The sequence below is a fragment of the Nycticebus coucang genome, chromosome 13 (assembly GCF_027406575.1).
Source record: "Nycticebus coucang isolate mNycCou1 chromosome 13, mNycCou1.pri, whole genome shotgun sequence".
NCBI classification, from domain to species: domain Eukaryota; kingdom Metazoa; phylum Chordata; class Mammalia; order Primates; family Lorisidae; genus Nycticebus; species Nycticebus coucang.
The window spans coordinates 34601147-34622751 of NC_069792.1; the positions used below are offsets into that span (position 1 = coordinate 34601147).

General features: G+C 38.1%; 1 pseudogene; it reads right to left on the bottom strand.

Annotated features, from left to right (window-relative positions):
- LOC128563330 (myelin P2 protein-like) overlaps window positions 1-13522 on the bottom strand; it is a 47031-nt pseudogene extending 33509 nt beyond the window's left edge.
- Between the last annotated feature and the right edge of the window lie 8083 nt (window positions 13523-21605).

Sequence of the window (21605 nt, forward strand, 5' to 3'; positions counted from 1 at the left end):
TGGTCCAGATGGCTTCACTCCAGAATTCTATCAAACCTTCAAGGAAGAGCTTATTCCTGTACTGCAGAAATTATTCCAAAAAACTGAGGAAGAAGGAATCTTCCCCAACACATTCTATGAAGCAAACATCACCCTGATACCAAAACCAGGAAAAGACCCAAACAAAAAGGAGAATTTCAGACCAATCTCACTCATGAACATAGACGCAAAAATTCTCAACAAAATCCTAGCCAATAGATTACAGCTTATCATCAAAAAAGTCATTCATCATGATCAAGTAGGCTTCATCCCAGGGATGCAAGGCTGGTTTAACATACGCAAGTCTATAAACGTTATCCACCATATTAACAGAGGCAAAAATAAAGATCACATGATCCTCTCAATAGATGCAGAAAAAGCATTTGATAAAATCCAGCATCCTTTTCTAATTAGAACTCTGAAGAGTATAGGCATAGGTGGCACATTTCTAAAACTGATTGAAGCTATCTATGACAAACCCACAGCCAATATTTTACTGAATGGAGTAAAACTGAAAGCTTTTCCTCTTAGAACTGGAACCAGACAAGGTTGTCCTCTGTCACCTTTACTATTCAACGTAGTGCTGGAAGTTCTAGCCAATACAATTAGGCAAGACAAGGAAATAAAGGGAATCCAAATGGGAGCAGAGGAGGTCAAACTCTCCCTCTTTGCTGACGACATGATCTTATACTTAGAGAACCCCAAAGACTCAACCACAAGACTCCTAGAAGTCATCAAAAAATACAGTAATGTTTCAGGATATAAAATCAATGTCCACAAGTCAGTAGCCTTTGTATACACCAATAACAGTCAAGATGAGAAGCTAATTAAGGACACAACTCCCTTCACCATAGTTTCAAAGAAAATGAAATACCTAGGAATATACCTAACGAAGGAGGTGAAGGACCTCTATAAAGAAAACTATGAAATCCTCAGAAAGGAAATAGCAGAGGATATTAACAAATGGAAGAACATACCATGCTCATGGATGGGAAGAATCAACATTGTTAAAATGTCTATACTTCCCAAAGCTATCTACCTATTCAATGCCATTCCTATCAAAGTACCTACATCGTACTTTCAAGATTTGGAAAAAATGATTCTGCGTTTTGTATGGAACCGGAAAAAACCCCGTATAGCTAAGGCAGTTCTTAATAACAAAAATAAAGCTGGGGGCGTCAGCATACCAGATTTTAGTCTGTACTACAAAGCCATAGTGGTCAAGACAGCATGGTACTGGCACAAAAACAGAGACATAGACACTTGGAATCGAATTGAACACCAAGAAATGAAACTAACATCTTACAACCACCTAATCTTTGATAAACCAAACAAGAACTTACCTTGGGGGAAAGACTCCCTATTCAATAAATGGTGTTGGGAGAACTGGATGTCTACATGTAAAAGACTGAAACTGGACCCACACCTTTCCCCACTCACAAAAATTGATTCAAGATGGATAAAGGACTTAAATTTAAGGCATGAAACAATAAAAATCCTCAAAGAAAGCATAGGAAAAACACTGGAAGATATTGGCCTGGGGGAAGACTTCATGAAGAAGACTGCCATGGCAATTGCAACAACATCAAAAATAAACAAATGGGACTTCATTAAACTGAAAAGCTTCTGTACAGCTAAGGACACAATAACCAAAGCAAAGAGACAACCTACACAATGGGAAAGGATATTTGCATATTTTCAATCAGACAAAAGCTTGATAACCAGGATCTATAGAGAACTCAAATTAATCCACATGAAAAAAGCCAACAATCCCTTATATCAATGGGCAAGAGACATGAATAGAACTTTCTCTAAAGATGACAGACGAATGGCTAACAAACATATGAAAAAATGTTCATCATCTCTATATATTAGAGAAATGCAAATCAAAACAACCCTCAGATATCATCTAACCCCAGTGAGAATGGCCCACATCACAAAATCTCAAAACTGCAGATGCTGGCGTGGATGTGGAGAGAAGGGAACACTTTTACACTGCTGGTGGGACTGCAAACTAGTACAACCTTTCTGGAAGGAAGTATGGAGAAACCTCAAAGCACTCAACCTAGACCTCCCATTCGATCCTGCAATCCCATTACTGGGCATCTACCCAGAAGGAATAAAATCCTTTTATCATAAGGACACTTGTACTAGACTGTTTATGGCAGCTCAATTTACCATTGCCAAAATGTGGAAACAGCCTAAATGCCCACCAACCCAGGAATGGATTAACAAGCTGTGGTATATGTATACCATGGAATACTATTCAGCTATTAAAAAAAATGGAGACTTTACATCCTTCGTATTAACCTGGATGGAAGTGGAAGACATTATTCTTAGTAAAGCATCACAAGAATGGAGAAGCATGAATCCTATGTACTCAATCTTGATATGAGGACAATTAATGACAATTAAGTTTATGGGGGGGGGAAGCAGAAAGAGGGATGGAGGGAGGAGGGTGGGGCCTTAGTGTGTGTCACACTTTATGGGGGCAAGACATGATTGCAAGAGGGACTTTACCTAACAATTGCAATCAGTGTAACTGACTTATTGTACCCTCAATGAATCCCCAACAATAAAAAAAAAAAAAAAAGAAAAAAAAAAAAAAAAAAAAAAACTTTCTGGAATTAAGAAAATATTTTTCATCTTGATTGGGATGTGAGCTATATGAGTACATGTATTTGTCACAATGTATTGAACTCTAGCCTTAATATTTGTTCATTCACTGTCTATAAATTATTACTCAATTAAAAAAGTGACTGGAGTAGAGGCTGCTCTTTCAGATGTTTTAAAACTCAATTTAAAATAGCTGCTTCTCCTGCATTGTCTAATTGGTGATGCTCCTCCCTCAACTGCTCCTGGATCCTGATGGCATTTGAGTTTGCTACCTTCATCATACTTTTACTCCCTTTTACTAAGCCATTATTTCTGTTTTATTATCATTTTAAGCATACAAAGTACAACATAGTTATAATTTCAAAGTTAATTAGGTGACATTATCAGCTATTTAGGTTTTGCCAACATGTACTTTACAATATGTATAGTAATATCATACAAGCAAATTACAAGTGCTTAAATAGGAGCAAGATGGTGGCTGAGTAAGCGCTTCCCTGCAATGGGCACAGTGCATGTGGGGAGATAAGACTCCAGGCATCTCTGGCTGGTGGGATCTGCCTATAATCATCCTTTTGAGGATATAGGGAGTCAGTGGACTTCCGGACCCCAACAGGAGGACAAAAACAGTGGAAAACTGGCAAGTGGTTGCATGTGTTCGATTGACCTACTCCCACCAGCAGCTGTAAGTACAAGCACCAGTGAGATTGCAAACCAAAAAGGCATTACCTGGAAATGTTTCGGTGTTTTTGGACTTGGCACTCAGTTGGACTGCCTTGGGGAGAGCTTGAGCAGGTGTGCGAAGAAATCTGGGCATTGTCTGGGGCCCCAGACTGAGCCTCTGAGCCGGACGGAGCTAATAGTGTTCGACTGTGGGCCGCAGGGAGCCATTGTGAGAGAATTGCCCCTGCAAGCTCTGCCTTCAGGGTTGCAGAGCAAGGATTGGGCAGAAGCTAGTAACCTAGTGACTGAGCAGCCTAAAGGCAGGGACTGAGCTGCATTACAGCCTTAGCCCTCAGGAGCAGAGTGAGACCAGTTTTGGCACACTGGAGCCTTGGGCTGTTTCCCTGGGTAGAGTGCCATGGTGTCACAGCCTATAGCAACCTCAAACTCCTGGGCTTGACACCACCTGGACCTCCATAAGAGCTGCAATCCCTGACTCATGACCCATGCCCGCCGGGCCTCCGCATGCCCTGACCAGAAACTACAGGAGCCACGCAACCCTGCGTCCTCCCTCCTGTACCCTCCTTGCCTCCACAACGGCCCACTCATCTGGCCCGGGACTCTGGTAGCTGCGTGCCCTCTGGAGCCCTCCCTGCCTCTGCGCAGAGCCCTTCTCCTGGCCAGAGACTGCTGGAGCCTTGGATTCTCTGTGCCAAAGTAACTGGGCACCAGGCACTCCCAGAACCGTGCACATAACCTCCTGCCCTATTGCTGGATCCAGGTGTGTCACACATCCAGAGCTGCTTCCACAACCATAAATTCCTGACTGGGGCAGCCCCAGAGGAACTACACAGGGTCACTCCCTATAAAGATCCAGCGACAATAGAGGGATCCCACTGGGGTCTAATCTTGGAAAGACACCTCCCCAACTCTGAGGATGGACAGAGGCAATGGTGAAAAACAATCAAAAGGCAAAGTAGATCAACTCCTCCAAGGAACAATGGGGCAGACACACCACAAGATCCCATGCACAAACAAATAGCTGAGATGTCACAAATCGAATTCAGAATCTGGATAGCAAATAAGATCAAATTAGAATTCCAAGTAGTAACCCAAAAGATATCTCAAGAATTCAATGAATTCAAACACCAAATGACCAAAGATTTTGACACATTGATACAAGACGTAGCTGCATTCAAAGATCTGAGAAACACAGTAGAATCCCTCAGTAACAGAATGGAGCCAGCAGAAGAAAGGATTACTGATATTGAAGACAAAGCTTTTGAACGCTCCCAAACTCGCAAAGAGGAAGAGAAATGGAGGGCAAAAACAGATCACTCTCTCAGGGAGCTCTGCGATAATTTGAAGAAAACCAAAATTCATCTTATAGGGATCCCCGAAAGTGATGAAGTGGCTTCACAAGGCACAGAGTCTCTTCTCCATGAGATTATGAAGGAGAACATTCCAGACATGCCAAGATATTCTGAAATTCAGATAGTAGACAGTTTCAGAACTCCAACATGACTCAACCCAAATAAGACATTCCCCAGACACATAATCAATTTCGCTAAAGTGAATATGAAGGAGAAAATTCTGAAAGCAGCGAGATGAAAGAAAACCATCACCTACAAGGGCAGGAATATTAGAATAACTTCAGATCTCTCTGCTGAAACCTTTCAGGCTAGAAGGGGATGGTCATTGACTTTTAATCTCCTAAAACAAAATAACTTTTAACCCAGGATCCTGTACCCAGCTGAACTGAGTTTCATTTATGACACAGAAATTAAATACTTCAATGACATTCCCATGTTGAAGAAATTTGCCATAACTAAACCAGCTCTCCAGGATATTCTCAGACCTATCCTCCATAAAGACCAGTGTAATCCTCCACCACAAAAGTAAACCCACCCAGAAAATTTTGATCACATTCCAACATCCACAGTCAAAAAAGGATTAAAAATGTCCACCAGACTGTTGAAAGGCTTATCAATATTCTCAATTAATGTGAATGATTTAAATTGTCCTCTAAAGAGGCACAGGTTGGCTGACCAGATACAAAAACTCTAGCCAGATATCTGCTGCATACAAGAATCACATCTTACATTAAAAGACAAATACAGACTCAAGGTTAAGGGATGGTCATCTATACTCCAGGCAAATGGAAGCAGAAAAAAAGCAGGCATTGCAATCCTATTCTCAGATGCAATAGGTTTTAAACCAACTGAAATAAGGAAGGATAAGGATGGACACTTCATATTTGTTAAAGGTAATACTCAATATGATGAGATTTCAATTAGTAATACTTATGCACCCAACAAGAACCTACCTCAATTTATAAGAGAAACTCTAACAGAAATGAGCAACTTGATTTCCTCCAGTTCCATAATAGTTGGAGATTTTAACACCCCTTTAGTAGTGCTGGATAGATCCTCCAAAAAGAAGCTAAGCAAAAAAATTTTAGATTTAAACTTAGCCATTCAACATCTGGACTTAACACACATCTACAGAACATTCCATCCCAAAAAATCTGAATACACATTCTTCTCGTCAAATGGAGTATACTCCAAATTCGACCACATTCTAGGCCACAAATCTAACCTCAGCAAATTTAAAAAAATAGAAATTATTCCTTGCATCTTCTCAGACCATCATGGAATAAAAGTTGAACTCAATAACAACAGGAACCTGCATACCCATACAAAAACATGGAAGCTAAACAAGCTTATGCTGAAGGATAGATGGGTTATAGATGAGATGAAGAAGGAATCACCAAATTTTTGGAACAAAACAACAATCAAGACACGAATTACCAGAACCTCTGGGATACTCCAAAGGCAGTCCTAGGAGGGAAATTTATAGCACTACAAAGCTTCCTCAAGAAAATGGAAGGAGAGGAAGTTAATAACTTAATGGGACATCTCAAGCAACTGGAGAAGAAAGAACACTCCAACCCCAAACCCAGCAGAAGAAAAGAAATAACCAAAATCAGAGCAGAATTAAATGAAATTGAAAACAAAAGAATTATACAACAGAACAATAAATTCCAAAGTTGATTTTTTGAAAAGATCAATAAAATAGATAAACCATTGGCTAACCTAACCAGGAAAAAAAAAAAGTAAAATCTCTATTTCATCAATCAGAAATGGTAAAGATGAAATAACAACAGACCACTAAGAAATTCAAAAAATCCTTGGGAGGCACCTGTGGCTCAGTCAGTAGGGCGCCAGCCCCATATACCGAAGGTAGCGGGTTCAAACCCAGCCCTGGCCAAACTGCAACCAAAAAATAGCTGGGCGTTGTGGTGGGCACCTGTAGTACCAGCTACTCAGGAGGCTGAGGCAAGAGAATCGCTTAAGCCCAGGAGTTGGAGGTTGCTGTGAGCTGGGTGAGGCCACGGCACTCTACCGAGGACCATAAAGTGAGACTCTGTCTCTACAAAAAAAATAAATAAATAAAAAAGAAATTTAAAAAATCCTTAATGAATACTACAAGAAACTCTACTTTCAGAAATATGAAAGTCTGAAAGAAATCGACCAATACCTGAAAGTACGCCACCTACCAAGACTTAGCCAGAACGAAGTGGAAATGTTGAACAGGCCTGTATCAAGTTCCGAAATACCATCAACTATACAAAATCTACCTAAAATGAAAAGCCCAGGATGAGATAGCTTTACATCAGAATTCTACCAAACCTTTAAAGAAGAACTAGTACCTATACTACTAAACCTCTTCCAAAATATAGAAAAAGAAGGAATATTACCCAACACATTCTAAAAGCAAACATCACCTTGATCCCCAAACCAGGGAAAGACCCAACAAGAAAAGAAAATTATAGACCAATATCACTAATGAATATTGATGCTAAAATACTCAATAAGATCTTAACAAACAGAATCCAACAACACATCAAAAAAAATATATACACCATGACAAAGGGGGATTTATCCCAGGGTCTGAAGGCTGGTTCAATATACATAAATCTATAAATGTAATTCAACACATAAACAAATTAAAAAATAAGGACCGTATGGTTCTTTCAATTGATGCAGAAAAAGCTTTTGATAATATCCAGCATCGCTTCATGATCAGAACACATATGAAAATTGGTATTGAAGGGACATTACTTAAACTAATAGAGGCCATCTACAGCAATCCCACAGCCAATATCATACAAAATGGAGTTAAATTGAAATCATTTTCACTTAGATGTCCTCATGGGCAAGGTTGCCCATTGTCTCCATTGCTCTTTAACATTGTAATGGAAGTTTTAGCCATTGCAATTAGGGAAGAAAAGGTGATGAAGGGTATCCACATAGGGTTAGAAGAGATCAAACTTTCATTCTTCGCAGATGATATGATCGTATATCTGGAAAAACTAGGGATTCTACTACAAAACTTTGAGAAGTGATCAAGAAATACAGCAATGTCTCAGGCTACAAAATCAACACCCATAAATCTGTAGCCTTTATATATACCAACAATAACCAAGCTGAAAAAAGTCAAGGACTCTATTCCTTTCACAGTAGTGCCAAAGAAGATGAAATATTTGGGAGTATACATAACAAAGGATGTGAAAGATCTCTACAAAGAGAACTATGAAACTTTAAGAAAAGAAATAGCTGAAGATGTTAACAGATGGAAAAACATAGCATGCTCATGGCTGGGAAGAATCAACATTGTTAAAATGTCCATACTACCCAAAGCGATATATAATTTTAATGCAATTCCTAAAGCTCCATTGTCATATTTTAAAGATCTTGAAAAAATAATACTTCATTTTATATGGAATCAGAAAAAACCTCAAATAGCCAAAACATTACTCAGCAATAAAAATACAGCAGGAAGAATCACACTACCAGACCTGAGTCTGTACTATAAATCGATAGTGATCAAAACAGCATAGTACCGGCACAAAAGCAGAGAAGTAAATGTCTGGAACAGAATAGAGAACCAAGAGATGAATCCAGCTACTTACCATTATTTGATCTTTGACAAGCCAATTAAAAACATCCAGTGGGGAAAAGATTCCCTATTTAACAAATGGTGCTGGGTAAACTGGCTTGTGACCTGTAGAAGATTGGAACTGGACCCACACCTTTCACCATTAACTAAGATAGACTCTCACTGGATAAAGATTTAAACTTAAGACATGAAACTATAAAAATACTTGAAGCAAGTGCAGAGAAAACTCTTGAAGGAATCAGCCTGGGTGAATACTTTATGAGGCAGAGTCCCCAGGCAATTGAAGCAGTATCAAAAATACACTACTGGGACCTGATCAAATGAAAAAGTTTCTGCACAGCCAACAACATAGTAAAGAAAGCGAGCAGACAGCCCTCAGAATAGGAGAAAATATTTGCAGGTTATACCTCCGATAAAGGTCTAATAACCAGACTCCACAGTGAACTCAAACATATTAGCAAGAAAAGAATACGTGACCCCATCTCAGGGTGGGCAAGGGACTTGAAGAGAAACTTCTCTAAAGAAGATAGATGCACAATCTACAAATACATGAAAAAAAGCTCATCATCCTTAATCATCAGAGAAATGCAAATCAAAACTACTTTGAGATATCACCTAACCCCAGTAAGAGTAACCCACATAACAAAATCCCAAAACCAGAGATGTTGGCGTGATGTGGAGATAAGGGCACACTTCTACACTGCTGGTGCGAATGCACACTAATATGTTACCTTTGGAAGGATGTTTTCAGAATACTTAGAGACGCAAAAATAGACCTGCCATTCAATCCTATAATTCCTTTACTAGGTTTATACCCTGAAAACCAAAAATTACAATATAACCAAGACTTCTGTACCAGAATTTTTATTGCAGCCCAGTTCATAACTGCTAAGTCATGGAAGAAGCCCAGGTGCCCAACCACCCACGAATGGACTAGCAAATTGTGGTACATGTATACCATGGAATATTATGCAGCCTTAAAGAAAGATGGACACTTTACTTCTTTCATGTTTACATAGATGGAGCTGGAACATATTCTTCTTAGCAAAGTATCTCAGGAATGGAAGAAAAAGTATCCAATGTACTCAGCTCTACTATGAAGCTAAATTATAGCTTTCACATGAAGGCTATAACCCAACTGTAGCACAAGACTATGAGGTAACGGCCAAGGAAGGGGAAGGGAAGGGGGAGGCTAGGGTGGACCGAGGGTAATGGGTGGGGCCACACCTACGGTGCATCTTAGAATGGGTACAGGCGAACCTTACTAAAGGCAAAATACAAATGTCTACATACAATAACTAAGAAAATGCCACGAAGGCTACGTTGAACAGTTTGATGAGAATATTTCAGATTGTATATGAAACCAGCACATTGTACCCCTTGATTGCACTAATGTACACGGCTATGATTTAACAATAAAAAAAAGTGCTTAAATAACACTGAATTTTAGATTAATCCTCAGTTTAGGCCATTGCTTATTGTATTAAGACAAAACAAATCAAACATCTGTATTCAGGTTTTGCTAGTAGAACTAACTGATTTCCAACCTTAAATGAACAAAACTACTTCAACGATAAAATTATTTTCTCAGACCTTCTCATAGATTCTTGTGCAGACCACACCCTTCATCATACATTCCTTGAAAAAGAGAGAGATTGAGTATCTCCAACTCAAACCAGAGAATGTCAGATTTGTGATAAAAATAGAAATTCAAAATAAGCTCGTAAGATTAACTTAGAAAGCAATAAAACATCATTAGTCTCTACTACCTCAGAATTATGGCCACTGAAATAGGAGAAATACTATAATAGTTAAAAGATTGATAATTTAATAGTTTAAAAGTTGATCTATATTTCTGTAAAGGAATTTTTTAATGGCAAATTTTTATGCATACTTCACATGTAATTTAACTCTATTGAAACAGTGGTTTTCAAAACTATCTGCACATTTGTATTATCTGGGGAACACTTAAATATACTGATGGTTTCTGTTCCTCCAAGAGATTTGCATTCAGTTGAGCTGTGTTGGGGCCTCCATATTTATATTTACTCCCCATGTAGATCTATTGTGTAGCAAGGGCTAAGAACCAACATACTAAATAAAATAACACTCAAAACATTACATGAATTTACTGATAGTCAATGTATGTGTTACATAGTAAACTCAAGACCTCAACCTTAAATGTAACCTTTGTCATCATTCCCATCTACTGAACCCAGCTTGCATTGTTGACATGGTTTAATCTAAGTTACTACAGCATCTTGAAAGCAAAATGGTTAGATATGTGCAAATATCTGCACTTGAACTTTTTAGAGTGTATTTTGCTTTTAAAATCTAGACTGAGAGAATGCCAGGAAGGCTATGTTAACCAGTGTGATGAAAATGTGTCAAACGGTCTGTGAAGCTAGTGAATTATGCCCTATGATCATATCAATGTACACAGCTATGATTTAATAAAAAAATAAATAAATAAATAAATAAAATAAAATCTAGACTTGCTTTTATCCTTGTGAGTCCAAACTAGTGAGATTTACCCAAACTTTCTTTAACCTTGCTACAATTTTTAGGTATTCTTATTTCTAAAATGATAAACCAGGTTTTTTTTTTAATTTCTTTTTTTTTTTTTTTTTGGCCGGGGCTGGGTTTGAACCCGCCACCTCCGGCATATGGGACCGGCACCCTACCCGCTGAGCCACAGGCGCCACCCTTTTTTTTAGTTTCTAATATCTTGGACAGTGTTTAAAGACTTAAAGAAGAATCTTTCATGGTTTAAATATCACTCAAGCATCAACTCTGACTTTGTTCTTAGTCATTTTTAACCATGTATATTCCAAAGAACATAGAGAATTTTGAAAATAACGTAAGAAATTTCTCACATAACATTATTTCTGTATTTAGAAGTAAGAATACTCTTACCACTACCATTTTCCCATTCATCAATTTTCTTTTTATGGTTGTCTCTTTGCCATCCCATTTCTATACTTGGTTTAATGAACCTCTCTCTAGGGTCACAGTGCTCTGCAAAGACAAATTCATGTAACTGATTTGTCTGGACTTTGGTTGATTAAAGAAGCAGTTCATTCATAATTATGAGCCATTTACATAATGGATGTCTCATGAGGCACATTCATGTTCAACAGAATGGTTTCCACCTTTTTAAACACCAGCAGAAATAATCCTCTCTCTCAAACAGTTGACTGGGCCAATTTCGAAGAAAAACATGAAAGATTACCTTGGTTTTTCTGTTGTCAGCTGTGGTTTCTTCAAATTCCTGGCCTAGCTTGAAGGAGATCTCTGTATTTTTAAAGGTGCTTTCAGTTCGTATAGTTATAATATCCCCTTTTTTGCTGATGATCACCATGGGTTTGGCCAAATTTCCAAGTTTCCTGGTGGCTAACCCCACACCTGAAAATCAAGATAGTGTTAGAATTATGTTGCCCAGGAGTGTCCCTGTAAAGTCTATGGTGGACACCTCTATGCTCAGTGGTGCCTTGGGTGTGTAGATGGCAGGTGGTAAGGGCCTCCTTACCCAGTGGAAATACGTATCCAGGACTCAAACATTTTAAGTTTTGTTATTAAAAAAGTAATGTGGGCAGATTTTCAAGGGGAAAGTGTTTGGCTAAAATAGTGCACATTATCCACTTTTACCATGACCAATTCTACTCCCTATTGGAATTCACTAGTTATAGATTTGTGTGAAAATCTTTCCAAATATTTTAATTTGTGCATACAAATACTACTGACATACACTTAAAAATGAGAACATAACATATACATACTGTTTCTGATTTTTTGGGTCCATAATATATTATGAATATGGGGAAGAAGTTCCTTTATATGTTTGACAGAATCTCATCTCTGATATTTCACGGCTCCTATGTTTAACTGCTAGGAAAAGCCTTTGAGACCTGTACAGTTATAAATGATCTTACATACATAAAATGATTTTTAAAGACTGTTCTACATTTGAAAAACAAAACACAATTAGACCTTTAAGTTTTAGTACTATTATTATTACCAAGACTATAGAAATACATAGAAAAGGACACATTTAAATAAGAAATACATGAAAGATAGACCAATTTCATAAGGGTCCAGCTGGAATTCCCAATGTTTGGGTTTACTTTTCAAACTAAAGCATAATCTCTGGTGGAACCTGAAAATCTACACTCACCAAACCCTAGGGTGTTCTTATGCACTCTAAAGATTGAAAACAGTAGAATTAAAACATTCCTCATTGCGATGTTCCTTTAATTTGCTTCTTCTTTAGCTGTAAAGTCTTCAAATTAACCTGTCTTGTAGTATATATCTATCCTCATAAATTCTTATAGTTTACCAGGCAACTTTGCTCATTTTACCTGAAAATAGAACCTTTTGTGCAAGCTTTCTAAATAGTTAACTAAAGCTATGGACACTTTAACAAACATGGCAACCTAAGGTCATTGGCATCACTCTCTATTAACAGCTCCGGAAATTTCCAAAGTCTCCTTCCATCTATTATTTTCATATGTATGGAACGTTCTCTAGAAACATAAAATAAAATAGTTGAACTAATGACTGGGTTTGCATCTCCATTCACTGCTATAACTCCAGGAATATTTGATATTAGTAAACTTGAGTTTGAATTTATTGCCACAACCCTAGTTTATTTTTCTCAGTAACTTCCCTAGGCTATGAACATCCTATTTTAGGAAGCATTTTGTGTCTTTCAAACTCTGTGTATCTAAATGATTATGTAATAAAGGACAACCTAAAGGTAGAGAGAGAAAACTTTTAGTTTAGGTGAAAACTGAATTTTAAGTTGAAGTTTTCTATATCTGCAATATATTCAACTTCTTATTTTTATGAGCACTTTAGTTGCCATAAAACTAGGTCTCAGGAAAGCCAGATAATGGGTTGTCTAAGCTTATAAAATTTCTTTTCTTCAGGTGTGTGACCATAACTCTTTTGGTATGAAACTGCCTGTGAAATCAGTGGGAGTTCTATGCATTTAAGCTCTTCTTGAAGTTATAATCTATTAAAATTGCCACAAATAAAATGTAAATAAATTATCTGAAAGATTAATCCCAGAAGAGGTTTGTATTTCAGCCTATACAAGCTTTTGCAGTCTTTTGTTAAGGATACTAGAAGAAAATGGCATGTAGTTTTCTTACAAAGGATCTTCTCAGCCAGAAAACAAAGAGCATTTCTTACCCAGAGCTTTCATGTAATCATCAAAGTGCTCACTAGAGACAAGTTTCCAGGTGCCTAGGAATCTGTTGCTCATCCTGATAGATGAGAACTCAACACAGTTCTATTCTCAGACCCAGATGAGATGCTAAGGCCTCACAAGGTTCTTTTCAGAGATGTCCAAAACATGTGACTCTCACAGAGATCCAATGGGGGAAAGGCAGAGTCACGACTAGGCAGTAAATGGCTCTTCAGTCATCAGCGGGCCATCCAGCAGTACAAAAGAAAATCCCACATAATGTTTCCTTTGTCTCCTAAATTTTTTTCTACAAATTAATGAGACTACTATATGAACCTTCAAACATTTTTTTGGTCTATCCTATGTTTATAAGAGTACTTAGATCCTTACTGCTCTGGAAAACACACCAAGAATTATATGATCGTGAATGAGTGTGTGTGTGTGTGTGTGTGTGTGTGTGTGTGTGTTAAGGCATCTTGATGGCTCTCAATCCTGAGTCTGCACAATTGAGCGTTCTTATTGAAAGGGAAGAAAGAAAGGAATATGCCCATGAGTATTGTGATAACCGTCTCAAATATGTTGTGGGAGAGAAATGCAGGGGAGCATTGTGAAGAAGTATTCATAGGTGAGGGAGTCTTGGCATAGTTCACATATCCTAGGCAGGCACAGTAGGTAGACAATGAGGTCCATCTGTTATAGTAGAGCACAGAAATTGTATTCATGTCAGGGGACAAGGAATAGCAGTGTAACATGCTCTTTAATCACAGCAAAGATTTTCATCTAGAAATAAACCTTATGTCTGAACTAAACAGGTTCTTAATTACTATAATATAACAACTTTGTCTTTAAGTCATTTAAAATACATCCAAGCTTTATAAAGAGAGAATTTTGGCTGGGCATGGTGGCTCATGCCTGTAATCCTAACACTCTGGGAGGCCAATGCAGGAGGAATGCTTGAAGCTAGGAGTTCGAGACAAATCTGAGCAAAAATGAGACCCTGTCTTGACAAAAAATAGAAAAATTCCTGTAGTTCTAGCTACTCGGAAGGATGAGGCAGGAGCATCACTTGAACTCAGGAGTCTGATGTCTTCTGTGAGATAGGCTGATTCCATGGCATTCTAACCTGGACAATAGCGTCTCAAAATATATAATATAGAAAAATTGGCTCAATCCCCTGAGCCCAGGAGTTGGAGTTTACAGTGAGCTGTGATACTTCTATATTCTAGCGTGGCTGACAGAGTGAGATCATGTCTCAAAAAGAAAGATTTTTTTTTTTTGGCCAGGGATGGGTTTGAACCCACCACCACAGGTGTATGGGACTGGTGCCCTACTCCTTTGAGCCACTGGCACTACCCAAGAAAGAAGATTTTTGTATAAAAACAATACTGATGTATATGGAGAGCTCCGTACAGGCCAGTCACAGTGCTAAGTGCTCCTCAGTACAGATGATCTCATTTAATCCTATCACTAACTTTGAGAATTAGATACTATTATTATATCCATTTTATCTATGAGAAAAACTGGAGGTCAGGGAATTTAGGTTACTTGCTCTCAAAACTTGAGTACAAAGAGGCAGAACTTGAACTTAGCACTGTCACCAGGTCCCAGACTCTGGGCCATTATCTTACTGTATACGGGCAGGGGGGACAAAGATGTCACCATGACTGGCTAGCAACCTTCATTCTCTAATCAAACATCAAGAGAAGTGAAAATCAAGAGATCTACATTGCTATGGAGCTCTAGTCTTTGACCAGGGAGAGGGAGCAAAGGTAAATCTATTCGGAACGTAAGTGCTGCTTTGGGGAATGCCTAATTGCCTGCTCTATAGGATACATCATGTAAATGTTCCTTACACATTATCTACAAGTTACATACAGTTATATATTAGGAAAAGAACTAAGTTAATCATGTGGCAAATGAATAAAAATGTCATAATCTTCTTCTTTGATGTCAAGGATTCAACTCCAGTTTTTTTATTTATTCAATTACAAAAATACTTATTGAGAACTAAGTGCCAAGAATCATTTGAAGTGCTGAACATTACTGAATCAAATTTCCTGCTCTTATGAAACTTATATTCTGTTCGTGATTCAAAAAAGGCTTAAAGCAAGAAATTTTAATTCTAGGAAATTTGAAATTATTTGCAAGATAGAAATATGGTAAGAATAGTTGATGACAAGAAGAGCATACCATGCAATACCAAGAGGAATAACCAATTAAAAACTGGTCATTTTTTAAAGCAATTGAGAAGAAAATAAAAATAGACCTCAGAACTTTCACTTCCAGCAGTGATAAATAAAGAAATTAAACTAACTTCCCAATTGTGACATCTAGAAAAAAAAATTTTTAATTAATAAAATAATCTTCAAGGCAACACAGGGATAAAAAGGTAGAAAAAAATTAAGGGTAGGATTTGGGCAAGAAAAGAAAGCCCAGAGAGACAAGCCCAATATTTGGGGCTACTGCTTGAGTCTCTAGGAAATCTATAAATTCTGCGAGAGGAAGATCAGAGGCAAAAAAATCTAAGAAACATTTATGACAATGCTATAGGGTTAATAGAACAATGAGGGAGACACTGGTTAATTATCACACTTTGGCTTGGGATGTTGGGAGGCTGTAACACAGAAGTTAGAATAAGCTGGAAATATAGCTGTGTTGGTTTCAATTCAATTCTTAAAATTAGGTTAATGTACTCTGGGGCAGCTAGTGAACCTAGCCACTAGTTAGAAACAACATGAACCTTCTTTGGAGAAAGAAGATAATGTCATCCAAAGTCTAATTTATTTACATCATTTTTCATACACATTGCTAATCAAAAATAAACTAAAAAAAGAAAAATATGCACGAGAAGCAAAAGAAGCAATAGACAACAGAAATGGATTAGCAGATATTAATAAAATAAAAACAAAAATGATAGAAAATATCAAACAACACAAAGTATTTTGTAGACTAATAAAACTGATAAACTCTCAGCAAGATGGATTTAAAAATACAGAAGGCAAGAGCTATTGATTGCAAGAACAAAAAAAGGGAAAATTAATGTATCCGAAATGATCATAAGACAGTATTATAAAGTAATTCATGCCAATACATTAAAAGCTTTTTAAAATAAGAATCTTTAAAAGAAATTTGTGAGTTTCTTATAAAACACAATTTATCAAAACTGATGAATCCTGAATGCTCCCAAATCTATTAACATTAGCACTGAACCCTTTAATAAATATTAAATATTAACTGAACCAGTTAATAAATATTACAAAATCATCCAAAATCTAGCCCACAAAGATACTCCAGGCTCATAGTCTTCACTAATGAATTCTTACAAATATTTAAGGAAAAATAATGCCAGTCTTACACAAAATCTTCTAGAGAATAAAAAATGTACTGGTTTCCCACTTGCTTCTGCTAAGGTTTTTGCACATGTTCTTTCCTGGGAAACTTAACCACTCCCATATGGTAAATCCTTAAATCTCAGCACAATCAACCTCTCCCAGATTTTGAGCAACATACTTTAGATTTGAACCCAATCATCCATCTTTTCTAACTTTTTCTGGTATCATGTATGTCATTATTTAACAGTTACTACAATGACAATTTTATGAATTATGTATATTATTTGTTAAATATGTATGTCACCCACTGAAGTCTTGAATTCATGTGAGTAGGGACAAAGTGATTTTGCACATGTAATATATCATAACACCATGCATGCTTATGTAGGTAATGAATAGACATTTACTGACTAGTTGAATCAATGAAGAAAATATGAAAATTTCTACTTACAAGGATTTTGTTTGCACTAAACCAGTTAATAAATATTACAAAAGCATCCAAAACTAGTGCTTATGACTGACAGTTTTATTTTCCTAATCTTCTCTTTTTTTGGAGACAAAGTCTCACTTCATTGCCCTTGATGGAGTGCTGTGGCATCATAGCTCACAGCAACTTCAAACTTTGGGCTCAAGCGATTCTCTTACCCCAGCTTCCCAAGTAGCTGGGACTACAGGCTATTTTTAGAGGCAAGGTCTCTTGGGGGTGGGGGCAGAGGCAAGATGGCTGACTGGAGACAGCTTTCCACAGAGGCTCCTGTCCAGAAGGAGGGTTAAGGGGCAGATGTTTAGCAAGTAACCTGGTGGATTAGAGCTGAGCCAAGACAGAAGACTGAAGAACACACATCAACCCTGCTGAGGTGAGCTGCGACCTCAGAGAAGCAATCAGTACAAAATTCATCGCCAAGCAGACAGGACTCCTCTCCCCCATGAGAATGGCTCGCAGTACTCCATACAAAGAAGTAAGCAGAGTTCAAACATCCTCCCATTTTATCCCATGGGAGAGACCCTCTAAAAACTGGACCCTACTTCCACTACTAGGGTGCCATGGCACTCCCCTGCCAGGCATAAAACTGTATAAAACTATATATTCTTTGCCTGCAATTCTGAACTCCCACCACATTCCTCCACTCTCACTCTGAAGTTGGGAAGCCTGTAGCCCAGGAGTCCAGATTCTTGGGTATTTTCTCGAGAGGTATGGACAGGGCATGGACTGCTGCTGGTCAGTGCTGATTCTGTGGCACAGGAGTAAGGAGAAGATGGTCAGCTGAGAGGGAATCATACAGGAGCAGCAGTGCCCCAAGGCAGAGAGCAGCAGCTGTAGTGGCAACAAGAGGGCTCACACCTCTGGATATTCTGGAGTCACACACCCTGTCTCTCTGGGCAACCAGAGGAGGCTAGGCATTTTCTCTGGTGGCAGCCACTGGTGGAACAAATCCGGGATGGAAATGCAGGCCCCGTGAGTAAAGGGTTTGCCTGAGGTGGTACTGGCCTGGGCAGAGCACACGGACTAGAATACATGCACACGCAGAGACCGCAGACTCTCAGGGCAAGGCTGACCCAGAGGACCACTTTACTGAGTCTAAGATGCACACGGCCCTCATGGGATCATAGCTGAGACAAAAGCAGGTGGGCAGAGGCTGGAACGCACAGCTAACTGGGCTGCCCCAACAGAAACTGTAGCCGAGACCAGGTAGTGGCACAGACAGGGCCTGAGTCACAGGTTCTGTGAACTCAAACAGCATATGTTCTGCAGGGGAATATGGATAGGACAGAAACAAATTCTGCAAAGTTGTTCTGTTCTGTCAGCAACATCATGCAGGGGCGTGGCTGGAACTGAGTGAACTGCCCCAGACTCCATTAAGCACCTGAGGTTGTCAGCCCTCACCTCCCTCTGCCAGATAGTGGTAGAAAGCAGCAGCCTGGCTGAGGAGACATAGATCTCCCTGTGATTCAGACAGGTGTAAACCCCAGGAGTATCTGCTCATTGGAGGGAACTGGGTCACAGCCCTTCAAATTTATTAGTGACTGAGTATGACAGAGGTACAAGGTGCTAAGGAGGCATCAAGCTTCCCAGACTAATCTATTTGCTGGGTAGGTCCTCCTGACCTCACGGAGCACGAGAGTGAGTCATATTTGAGTTGCCAGCAGACCCCTCATATCTAGCTGCCGGACACCTTTTGAACTCTTGCACCTGAGACTGGTGCTGAATGAGACAATTAATTTGGACCTCTTGAACTGGGCCAATTGCCCAAGGACTATCCAAACTGGTACCCTGGGTGTGTGGTTGTGGGAAGGTTTGACTTTCCTTTTTCAATTGTTGCCTGTGGAGGGCAAGGTAACTTAATTGCTGGTATTTCTCCACAGCTGAGATTTCAACCCAGAGTAACTGATTCACTAGGGTAGGACAGGGACCAGCTGAAAACAAGACAGAGCCACTTAGCCCCACCACACCAAGCAGGTCCCCAGTTTCTTAGGCTGTAGCACTGTACAGGTTCTTGGCAAAGCTCTAGAGGAAAAGATACAGACACCACTCTCAGATTTTGGGCAAAGGGCTGGTTAATCACTACTCCTGGAGGCCCCAACCCAACTTCTCTTTATATGCTCATCTAGCTAAACAATGTAAAATAATTATGGGGTGGAGTGAGTGGAAAAGCTCCGGTAAAACGAATAATCAAAGTAGATGAACCCCCCCACCACCACCACCCAAGGAAAGATATGGCAGACGTAACTGAAGATCTCATTTATAAACACATGGCTGAGATGTCAGAAATAGAATTCAGAATTTGGATTGCAGATTAGATTAATAGAATAGAGGTAAAGTTGGAATTAGAAATTCAAAGAGCATTTCAAAAGTTGTCGCAAGAATTCAACAAACTCAAAGACAAAATCACCAAAGATTTTGACACATGGAGAAAAAAATTTGCAGCCCTCAAAGATCTGAGAAATACAGTAGAATCCCTCAGTAACAGAATGGAGCAAGCAGAAGAAAGGATTTATGACATTGAAGACAAAGTTTTTTTTTTTTTCAAGTTAATGGAAACAAGTCTTTATTAAGTAACGTTCAATATCAGAAAAATAAAACTCTTATAATTCTCTTTACAGCAAATATATAATATCAGTGCCTTGGCCATCTTAAGTTAAAGGTCCTTTATCATAAAATATATGGTTTTAAACTTTACTCAAATTGAATTTATAATCCCTATGACTTCCCTACATATGCATAACAAAAGAGTGCAGTAAAATTAGCAAATACTAAACTATATTCATAATTTATCATTCTTATTTTGTGGTTTTTAGAAACAGTACATGCACCTAATATATGTTGATTCCTTGGCTTTTTAGTTTCAGTGTACAATGCAACAAAATACCAAATACATGCTTGGTGAACATTTGTTCATATCTACAAGATGGCAGCTAGAGATTAGGTTTCAATACTGACATTTAACTATCCTATAAGCAATTAGCATTACATCATAATATGCCATCAAGGCAATTTTCCTTTATACTGAAAAATCAAAATAAAAACCGTTATTTGTAAACTTTTATATGAAATGTAACTCTTCAAGTGGAAATAAAAAATAAAATCTGTCTATTTACTATTGAATACATACACAATTTCAATTTTTGTTATACTGAGAAAAAAAGTTCTTTTGTGTTGGGAAAATAATGCTTCAAAAATAATTAGTAGAAAAACCCACTAGTACAATGTTTTGTCCTTTCAATGCAAGCACAGATTCGGGAACATACTGAGGATGAGTTATACACATCCATAGGCAAAATGTACAAGTGTATTTTAAAGAAATCTTTCCTTGTGATTGGAAATAGTTTTGAAATGAAGTAAACTGATTGGAGGTTGTCACAGGCAGCTGCTTTTGTGAATTATTCCAAGGGCATTATTATCCCTTTCTTCTTCCCCCACCCCTAAAATTACTAAAAAATAAAAATATATTTATAATGTGCAAGACAAATATGGATTAAACATAAAATGTTTCACATTTTGATCTATAGTCTAAAAATTAACAGTTTGATCAGACTAGTGAATGGAATGTTTACATCTTCAATTATTAGCCAATATAGGTACCATTAAATCCCTTCCTGATATGGGAAAACCCAGGTGGCCATTTCCACATTCGCCAATGGAAGCAACGGTTGGGATTTCACAATTGCATTCCTGATCCATTGATCATAACAGCCTTGAGCCCTCTGGGTGAGATGAAGGTCAATGTAGCAGTTTTGTCCCAAATTATAACCAGTGATCTGAGTGAACTACCATCAGCCCTATTATTACCAATAAGTAATCACACTGCATTAAAAAGTTACTTGCAATCCTGCAGAATTAGGCATAAGTTGTTGTAAATTAAAAAACAAAAAAAACCTGTTTTGTCAAAACTAGCACTGTAAAGAAGGCAGCACTGGAAGTGTCTGAATCATCTGTAATGCCAAGTACCCTCCATAAACACTTAATGTGGTTAGGCTTTGTGACCCACTGTTTTGAAATCTTAGAGGTATACACTTTCTCATAGGCTCACACAACCTATGATTATCTTCACTCAGCCAAGGTGAACTTCAGCTTTAGCAATTCTTAGATAAGCTATGTCTCTGGGTCTACAGGATAGTATTAATAATTCAAACCAAACTAATAGACAAGAGACCACTTAGGTTTAGTGTTACCATAGCAGCCTTTTATAAGTTTACTAACAACTTTAGCCTAATCCCAATAAAGCCTGATAACAGTCATAAGAATCCATTAGGAAGTTTACTGGGGGGTACCATTGTACCCATGCCTTTATGAGTCCATATAGAGATATAGTATTTATGTATATATGTAG